The following is a 10673-nucleotide window of genomic DNA, read 5'->3' as shown; positions in this document are numbered from 1 at the left end:
GACTGAGAATTCTTCAGCCTGTGTCCAGTGATGGTCCTCATGCCCCTCCACATCTCCTTGGTGTTATTGTTCTCCAGCTGTCTCTCTACCTTTTTCTTGTACTCCACCTTAGCTCGACGTAATGTCTTTTTAAGCTTGTGTTGTACACTCTTCCGCCTTTCTCCATCCCCATTCTGGAATGCCCTCTTTTTCTGGTTCAGGAGGTCTTTGATGTCACTGGTGATCCATGTTTTTTATTTGGACAGCACCTTACAGTCCTCAATGGAATCACAGCGTCCCTACAGAAGTTAATGTAGTCTGTGATGGTGCTAACCCTCCTGTCCATGTCAATGTCTATTTCTTCTTCCTCCAGCAGTACAGCCCAGTCTGTGACATCAAAGCAGTCTTTCAATGCATCACTCGCCTCTGGTGACCATTTCCTGAAAGATCTGGTAGTAACAGGAAGTCTTTGTACACAAGGTCTGTATGTGGGTTGTAGATAGACCATGCTGTGATCAGATCTACCCAGTGGTGGAAGAGACACGGCCCTGTAAGCCTACTTCACGTTAGCATAGAACAGATCTAATGTTCTTTCTCCACATGTTGGACAGTCCACATACTGTACAAAGCCAGTCAGGCAGGAGGATAGAGAGACGTGGTTGAAATCCCCTGTGATTGCAATGAATGCCTCAGGATGCTGGATCTGTATTCTAGCAATGGCGTCATGGATGACGTCACACGCCGTTGTAGGTGCCGCCCTCGGAGGAATGTAAACAAAAATGACGACTATATATGGGAACTCTCTGGGCGCATAGAACGCACGGAAACCAACTGACAGCAGTTTGATGTCTGGACAAAAAACTCTCTCCGTAATGGTCACATTGCGAGGGTTTACCCATCTCTGATTAAAAAACAGTATAACACCCCCACCTTTCCGCTTACCGATGCTGGTACTGCTGTGAAGCCGGGAATGTCCACACATGAGTCTGGTGTGTTGTTGTTTAGCCAGGACTCAGACAGACAGATCAAACTGCTCTCCTTATACAGCCGTTGGTTCCGCACAAGCGCCTCTAGCTCATCACATGAGTTAGCGTTTCCCATAATCACCGAGGGCAGAAAAGGTTTGTACCTCCACCTCCTGTTGTGCCTCTTTGCCTTTAGTTTCGCTCCACCTCTTCATCCACGGTAAAGCTTTTTAAGCTGGGTCGGAATTGGATGTTTAATTCCGCGTCCAATCCTTGAGAGTGCTAAAAGTTCTTCTCTTATGTACACTGCTCTAGTAGTTGTGCACATTGTCAAAAAATTCAAATAAAACAAAAAAGCAGATCAATAAAAATGTTTAAAAATGTTTTAAAATGTTTAGATAAAAACTAAAAATGAAAAATGACATATAATCATATCAACGACGAGAAAAATTGAGAGCTACACAGACTTGCTGCCGATAAGGCCGGCGCGTAGCAACCTTACATCAGCAAGTTGAACATGATGTCATTGACACTCATTATCTGTAGATGCAGGTCAATTTAGGGCCAAGATAGTTTGATAAAATGCCCCATTTAAAACTAGCAGGCCCAGAGATTTTCACTTCTGCTGCATGCCCCCTCCCCTCTGTAAAAATTGTGTATTCCTCTCAAGGTGCTAACTGTCTCCATTGTTTTTTGAACAGCCTATCCACCCCCCAGTGAGGTTGCTGCCTGTAATGACAAAGGCCAAACTGCTGTTTGAATGAACTCTGATCAGCCCAACATACTGTGTGTGCGTTTCTATTCTTTACAAGCTGCTCCTGCCACATCATTTGTTTTACAGCCAAAGACAGAGAGGTGAAGAAATTGTCCATGATTACATTCCTTCTCTGATCCATCAATGGTTCTGTTAACCCAATTCTTTCATTGAAAGCCCAAAAACGAGCTGGAGAAATCTTAAATTAAACAAAGTATTTATTCATGGTCACGCTGGACTCGGAGTGACAGAGCTCCCGCAGGAAATCCGCCAGCCCGAGCCCCGATATCCGGAAACATTTCATATTTATGTTCACCTTTATTTCAAAGAGGTTGGACTTACACGCGACCAAGTTTTTAGTGACATGAGCAGGCCAACCACCATCCTCGTCATGCTCTTTGGATGTGATAAACAACTTGTGTAAGTGTTGTTTTAGGCCTGTATCTAATGTACCAGACCTATCTGACCTAATAGAGATGCTTTATCTGACCCAGTTATTTCGTCCCGCTATGTCATCTTGAAGTTTTGGACCATTCAAGGACATACATTGTGTTGTATGAGCAGAGTGGAAAAGTACAAGCTAGGAACATAGGTTATTTAGTAAAATACAGAATATGGATACTTGATGTTTAAGAACAAAGCCAATTATAACAGTTCCATCAATTTCAAAACAACATTCTCTGACAGCCTCTCTCCCGTCGGACGAGTGGGATCTTTTCCCAAGTAAGGGAAGGCCTTACAAATGTAATTTGTGTTCAGATCTACTGCAATCCAAAACTTGATTCCAAACTTGTCAGGCTTGGATGCAACGTACTGCAGAAAGGGACAACAAACCTTTGAAGGAAATAACTGCTCATCCACGGTAACATGTTGCCCTGGATTGTAGGACGACACACAATTCTGAACAAATAGCTGCCAGATGTCTGAAATTACTGCAAATTGGTCCGTTTGTATGCACTCCTAGCGTCTGTCCTTGTTGTCGAGGGATAGGTTACTGCTTTATTTCAAGAAAGCAGTTACGGAGCATTATGGTTTTGAAATCTAGGTTGCCGAATCCATTGGCCCACATGAGTCGCATGGCACCAATGTAGCCCTTGGCAGCCCTTCGAAAAAGGATTGTGAGGAACGCCATCAGCTCGAAAACACTCATCTGCCAGCTGGGATTTGTTCTACGTCCCTCCTGGACTATGCAGTCTCTGATGGTCAACAACATGCTGATATCCAACAAACACCGGAAGCTTTGAAGGCGACTCGTAATTTTGCGTGTTGCAAACTCTGTTTGCCCTCCAGATCCATTGAATGCTGTCTGTGGAGTTTTGTTAGCCCGATTCTTTCATTGGAAGCCCAAGAACATGCTGGAGAAATCTTAAGTCAAACAAAGTATTTATTAGTGGTCACATGTAAAGTATGGCAGCGCTGGACTCGGAGTGACAGAGCCCTCGCAGGGCCTCCATCAGACCGAGCCCCGATATCCGGAAACATTTCATATTTATGTGACAGGGGTAGTGGGTAATTAAGGCCAGGTGTGTCTAATTCCCAGGACACACACTAGTAGGAGCTGTGCTACACAGACAGCTACGTGTCTGTGTAGGCCGGGAGATTGGACCGAAAAAACAAAAAGTTTTCAGTGCAATCTGTTGGTTTTCTTAGCTAGGAAATTGTTTTTGAATTGGCTCTATATGAACGAATTGGATTATTTTATGAATTATGATTATTATTAATTAATTGAATTCCAATTGGCTTGAATTGGACTTACTATCTAAGTGCCTTGAGATGACATTTGTTGTATTTGGCGCTATATAAATAAAAATGAATTGAATTGAATTGTGTGTGGTTGTCCTTTGTTCTCTGGTGGGCAGAAAAGCCACGAGCCAGGGTGACGGAGATGGATTGTAACGCCAGACAGACGACAGCAGGAGTTGGCCACAAACATTTGGGGGACGGTTGCATGGTGCCGTTGTCAGCCGTTGTTTTAGTAGTAGTTTCTTTTGGTTTTATTGATTGTATTTAGCAACTGTAACCCTGAACCAAAGCACCTCGTAGCCGTGGTAGTAGTATCGGGAGACAGAGGCTGGGCACATGGACTTTTATTTGCATGGTTTTACTGACAGTGTTTTAATTGCACAAAGTGTGTCATCAAGCGTTTTTGTCCTACTGCTCAGTAGTCTGATTTAGGTTCAGCCAACAACCTACAGAATGTTAACGCTGTTGTAAATAAAACAAAAACGTTTTACTCTCTAGCTGTTGTCTTCATGGTTATGGGCCTTACTAGGGGGTTTAGCTAGGCCTAGTTAATCACAAAGCACCAGGTGCTACATCTATGTTTACCTTTATCTCACAGAGGTTGTACTTACACTCGACAGAGTATAATTGGACAGTTGTTAGTGACATGAGCAGGCCATCCACTGTCCTCGTCATGTTCTTTGGATGTGCTAAACAATGTGTGTGTGAGTGTTGTTTTAGGCGTGTATCTACTGTACCAGACTTATCTGACCTAATAGAGACGCTTTATCTGACCCAGTTATTTTATCCCGCTACGTCATCTTAAAGTCTTGGACATACATTGTGTTCATATGAGCAGGCAGAGTGGAAAAGTACTTGGAACATAGATTATTTAGTAAAATACAGAATATGAATACATAATGTCTAAGAACAAAGCCAATTATAACATTTCCCCCTTTTGGCATGATTTTATGTCAAATAAATGAGGTAGGAATGTTATATTTAGGGATCGAGCAGTGAAACTGCAAGGACCCTATTGCATCTGTAGGAGTTATTCTTTCTTTCTGTAGCGGCCATATGCCCTGTCATGTGTTTTTTGTAATAGCTTTTATTTTGACGTTCACCGTGGTGTGTCACATGAGGGTAGCGTATCAATTAGTTTTGTATTTAGGCACCTGTGCACCTGTTCAACATTGTTCTCTTTACGCACTATAGCACTTTAACTCTCACCGGCTGCGCACTGCACGGTGGCGGTTTTAGATAGGCGTTTTAACCTTTGTATTTGAACTTTTAACAACGAATAAAGGACATCAAAGAAGAGACAAGTGTTTGCGCGTCAGCTATTGAACTCCCACGAAAGCCTCTCGGTGGCACTTAGCTTGTAGCCACCACACTTTCTTTGAGAAATGATGATTATTTATGATACATTGATGTATAATAACTGACAATTTTTTTTTAAGTGAACATTTTTATGATGACTATGTGCCGAGTCATGTAGTGCAGCTCAGTCTCTTCTGGTACAATCCTGTCACTGCTTGGTATTTGGTTTTCCTTCTGGCTGAACCTCAGTACAGCAGTCTGATCCGAAGATAACTCGGAAGGAGAGGTTACGAGCACTTCACTTCCATGAAGGGGTCTTTACCACCCCTTATCCCTAACTAATCTGCTTTTAGGAAAATTTAGGAGAGAAATCAGTTATATTTTGTTGATAGTGGTTGAAGATTGTGTGATTGTTCAACCATCATCCTTCCAGAAGGCCTTCCAGAATTTCAGATGGACACCTTGTCCGTCGCTTGGCTGTGAGTACTGTAGTGGTTCTCGGGAGATTCTCGTTAAAAATCGAGCAAAGAACAGCCCTTGAATCATTTCTTGACAGGAAAGACGTTTTCGCCTTGCTCCCTACTGGCTTTGGTAAGAGTTTAATCTACCAGTTAGCCCCGCTGGTAGCTAAATCATACGTCAGAGGAAAGAGTGGTGTGATTGGCTTAAGCTTAGGCACAGCCTTTTCTGGCCACAACCAGTAGCAACCCGAGGGAGGCGGGTTGACCAGGCCATTTCGAATCGTATTCGTTATGGTCTTGGTCAGACCAGAATCTCGAAGAGATTTGAAAGTCTATGTTAATCAGGCTAAGACATCAGATCTTTGGTTGGAGATTGATCACTGTTATTGATCACTGTTACCTTGCATGCATGCTTTGACCTAAGAGTCCAGATCAGGTATGCTTTTGTCAATAATTTTCTTTGCCCTGAGCAGTTTTGGAATGTTAGTTAAATTGTTGAGGATCCTTCTTGTTTTCCTTTGACATAAATTAGGCCTTTAATCGTGCAGTTCAAAGCGCTGTGCTTTACCTGCTTAGAGCAGCTCTGTCTTCAGTATATTCTGTTTTACTGAAGCTTTACTTCTTCCTTCCAGTATGTGTGCCGTGTATATGTATGTGGGTGTATGTGTACGTATAGATGAGAGTGTATGTGTGTGTGTGTGTGTGTGTCTGTATGTGGCCTTGGGTGTCTCTGCTTTGTTTTATGTGCTTCTATCTTGTAAAGCACTTTGTGCAAAATTTTCTTGTATAAAAAGTGCTATGTAAATAAAGGCAGATTGATTGATTGATTTAGTGCACCAGATTAAAAAACTTGGGTCATGTCCCATGGAATGTCTTTTGATGAACCAACACATCTGATTAACACTGTTCTCACAGAACATTTCATTCATCCCATTCATACCCTTTTTCTTTTTCTTGGCCAGTGCTGGCCAAACTCTTTGAATCTCTTATAAATGAGCAACTTAAACAATTTCTAACCGAGAACTCCATTTTAAACCCAATGCAGTCTGGCTTCCGACAAGGCCATAGCACAGTCACAGCTGTAACTGTAGTCACAAATGATATTTTAAATGCCTTGGATAAAAAGAAGTCCTGTGCTGCAATATTCATTGATCTTTCTAAAGCGTTTGATACGGTGGACCATGATCTTCTTTTGAAGCGATTACAAAATATAGGTTTTAGTGGTACTGTATTAAGGTGGTTTTCAAGCTACCTCAGTGGTAGAACACAGTGTACTGTTATTGATAACTATACCTCAACATCATTAGAAGTCAGAATGGGGGTCCCACAAGGGTCGGTTTTGGGCCCGATTTTATTTTCTATTTATATAAATGACTTGGGTAGGGACCTGAAGGAAGCAAAAGTGCATCTTTATGCAGACGACACTATTTTGTACACCACAGCTTCATCAGTGAATGCTGGATTTACACAATTGCAGTCTGCTTTTAATCATGTACAAACATTTCTTATTGAGTTAAAGTTGGTACTGAATGCTGAAAAAACAAAAATTATGTATTTTACACAATCACGCTCTTCACCTAACATTGGTGTGTCAACACTAGATGGCACTGAAATAGAAAGAGTATCGTCTTACAAGTATTTAGGAATCTGGTTGGATGATAAGATGTCTCTCGGTGTCCATATTGAGAGCCTCTGTAAGAAACTTAGACCAAAGTTGGGTTTTTTCTTTAGAATGAGGAAGTGCTTTCCTTATGCTGCAAGGAAAAGGTTAGTTCAGAGCACATTCCTGTCAGTGCTTGATTATGGGGATATACTGTATATGCACTCCAGGTTATTCTTTCTTAAAAAACTGGATGTGTTGTACCACTCAGCCTTACGTTTCATCACAGGTGCTACAGCCAGGTCTCACCACTGCACTCTTTATGAAATTGTACAATGGTCTTCTCTCTCCATCCGAAGAAAAATCCATGCGCTGACTTTTATTGCTAAAGCCCTAATGGGTAAACTACCTTTATACATTGTTAATTTGTTTTCTTTTCAAAATAGTGTTTACAGGACGAGGTCATCAGAAAAAATACTTTTATATATTCCATTTACAAGAACTGAACTTGGGAAAACATCCTTTTCATCCTATGCACCAAAAACTTGGAATGAACTTCAAGCTACTCTAAATCTTGAAGTTCTTCCATCCATAAATTCTTTTAAAGACCTTTTAAAATTATCATTAACTGACCACTGCAAATGTTTTTAATTTCATTCCTTGTTCGCTGTCTGTTTTTTAGTGTCTGTGTAGACTCAGTTTTTAGTATGTTTACTTCTGTTTAGATGTGATGTAGTAGTGGTTTTGTCTTGTCTCTTGTGTTTTATTGTAATGTAACTTTTTTTAAGCCGCCTTCTTGGCCAGGACTCCCTGGCAGAAGAGTTATTGTAACTCAATGGGACCATTTCCTGGTTAAAGAAAGGTTAAATAAAAAAAATAAAAAATAAAAAACCACAAGTTATGACTGAGCACAGGTCTAATTGTACCATACCATCTTGTTTCTCAATAAATTGCAATTGAAGTGGGTTGTTGCCATTTTCCAGACATCTTTTACCCATCTGGTGTGGAGTGGTGGGAAGAGATGGTGTGTCCAGATTACTGTTGTAGTTCTTTGTATATTGAGCTTTTAATGTTCGACTCTCCCACCCCAGGCGGAGTATGAAAATTAGCAGATTTATTGTAACCATTAGTGTTACTGCTACTGTGGTCCTACAGTTTAGTCTCCAAAGTGGTCTTTTTCGTACTGGTTTAATCGTCAGTGGTCTGTTCAGTCTCTAACAGTTTTAGTCCCAGTGATCTAGTCTTTGTCAGTAGGTGAGGTTCCTAAGTCAGTCCGAACCTCAGTCAGTGTTCTTTCGGTAGGATCTGGAGCACGAGTACAGTGAGTCTTGTGGCTCCAGTTACTCAGTCTGTCTCCTGTCAACCATACCTTTACACAATGTGATGTAGCTACCTTGTATGGTTCCGTCCACAGAGGAGAGGACCAGTTACGTTTGTTGACTTTCCTTAGGACCCAGTTTCCTACTTCAACAGGTGAAGTATCACGGTCCTGTTCCTTAGTGAGTATTTCTGTAACCTGTTGAGATATACTCATCACTGTGTTATTCAGTTGTTTCACATATTCACACAAGTTTCCATACTGTCGTAAAACAGGGGGTGAGTCTGTTGGTGCAGTAGTAAATGGACAGGGCATTTTTTCCATGTCATGACCTCATGTGGGACAACATGACACCATTCATGGTGGCATTTGGAGTAAATCTTAGGTTAAATAACATAATAGGGAGAGCTTCAACCCAAGTTAACTGTGTGTCTACACAGATTTTGTTGGGCTTCACTTGTACAGCTCTTGTCACTATGGCTGTTTTTAAATGCGCCATAAAAACAAACCTTGACTTGTCTTGTTATGAATCAGTCTCACTGCAGCTGTCTTTTTGTTAATCTCCTAATAACCTAACTCATTTAAACCTCTCTATAAAGTACTTTTTTTTGCTTTATTAAGAGAGCATATTAATTGTTTCATAGATCTGCTGCAGTTAAATAGTTAAATGATTTAGTTAAATAGTAAATCATTTAACTGTCAGGAAGAGGCATAGCTCTAAAGTCAAGCCCGTTGTTCACCATCGACCTGTCCACGCTTCAAACAGATTTTCCCCACTCAGCGACACACCCGCTGAGGACAAAACCCTGGTAATTGACAGCTCTATAGTCAGAAACGTGGCATTAGAGACACCAGCGGCCATGGTCAAATGCATTCCAGGGGCCAGAGCGGGCGACATAGAATCCTATTTAAAACTGCTGGCTAAGAATAAACGTAAATATGGTAAAATAGTTATTCACGTCGGCGTTAATGACACCCGGTTACGCCAATCGGAGGTTACTAAAATTAATGTTGCATCGGTGTGTAATTTTGCCAAAACAATGTCGGACTCCTTGGTTTTCTCTGGACCCCTGCCAAATCTGACCAGTGATGATGATGTTTAGCCGCATGTCGTCCTACAATCGCTGGTTGTCTAGATGGTGTCCAGCAAACAACGTGGGCTACATAGATAATTGGCAATCTTTCTGGAGAAAACCTGGTCTGATGAGGAGAGACGGCATCCATCCCACTTTGGAAGGAGAGGCTCTCATTTCTAGAAATATGGATGAATTTATTTGCCACCCTAAAACATGACAACCCAGGGCTCAGACCAGGATGCAGAGTTGTAGTCTTACACACTTCTCTACAGCTTCCCACCTGCTGCTACCCACCCAATCGATTAACACAAAAGGAGCAAATCCTCTTGTGCAAAAAGAAATTATTAAAACAAAAACTTTAACTGAACAAAAACATCAAACTATTAAATGTGGTTTGTTGAATATCAGATCTCTCCTTTCGAAGTCTCTGTTAGTGAATGAGTTGATTTGTGATCATCATATTGATATATTTAGTCTTACAGAAACCTGGCTGCAGCAGGAGGATCATGTTAGCATTAATGAAGCAACTCCCTCTGACTGTTTAAATGTTCACGTTCCTTGAACCACAGGCAGAGGAGGAGGAGTGGCAGCTATTTTCAGATCAGGGTTACTCATCAGTCCCAGACCCAAGATTAGTTTGAGCTCTTTTGAATCTCTGATTCTCAGTTTTTCCCACGCAAAGTGAAAATCCCAGAAACCTCTTGTGTTTGTTGTTGTGTATCGTCCACCTGGCCCTTATTCTGAGTTTCTGTCTGAATTCTCAGAGTTTTTATCCCAGTTAGTGCTGAGTACAGATAAAGTCATTGTAGTGGGTGACTTTAATATTCATGTAGATGTTGAAAATGACAGCCTGAATATGAACTTTAATTCTATATTGGACTCTATTGGATTTTCTCAGAGTGTTCACAGACCGACTCACTGCCTTAATCACACCCTTGATCTTGTGCTGACTTATGGCATTGAGAGTGAACAGTTAACAGTGTTCCCTCATAACCCTGTCTTATCTGACCATTTTCTGATAACCTTTGAGTTTACATTACTTGAATATACAGTTTCTGAGAAGAAATTTACGTATAGAAGGTGTCTATCAGAGGATGCTGTAACCAGATTTAAAGAATTAATTCCATCATCCTTTTCTTCACTGCCATGTGCAGATATGACAGAGGACGACTACCTAAACTTTACTCCAGCAGCACTTGACTCTCTTGTTGACAGCACTATAGTTTCAATGCGTACAGCACTGGACAATGTTGCCCCTCTGAAAAGGAAGGTAATCAGTCAGAAGAGGTTGGCTCCTTGGTATAATTCACAGCTGCGTGCTTTAAAGCAGACTGCAAGAAAGCTGGAGAGACAGTGGCGTTCCTCTAATTTAGAAGAGTCTCAATTAGTCTGGAAAGATAGATTAATAACGTATAAGAAAGCCCTTCGTAAAGCTAGAACTGCTTATTATTCATCATTGATAGAAGAGAATAAGAACA

The 10673-nt window shown here is 41.2% G+C and overlaps 1 pseudogene; it reads left to right on the top strand.

Moving 5' to 3' along the window:
• The first annotated feature begins 695 nt into the window (after nucleotides 1-695).
• On the top strand, nucleotides 696-9412 carry LOC142379162 (uncharacterized; annotated as a pseudogene).
• Nucleotides 9413-10673: the final 1261 nt, after the last annotated feature.

Source organism: Odontesthes bonariensis, chromosome 4 (genome assembly GCF_027942865.1).
Source record: "Odontesthes bonariensis isolate fOdoBon6 chromosome 4, fOdoBon6.hap1, whole genome shotgun sequence".
NCBI classification, from domain to species: Eukaryota; Metazoa; Chordata; class Actinopteri; order Atheriniformes; family Atherinopsidae; genus Odontesthes; species Odontesthes bonariensis.
The sequence above is the reverse complement of the archived record's forward strand: the minus strand, read 5'-3'. Positions and strand labels throughout refer to the sequence as shown.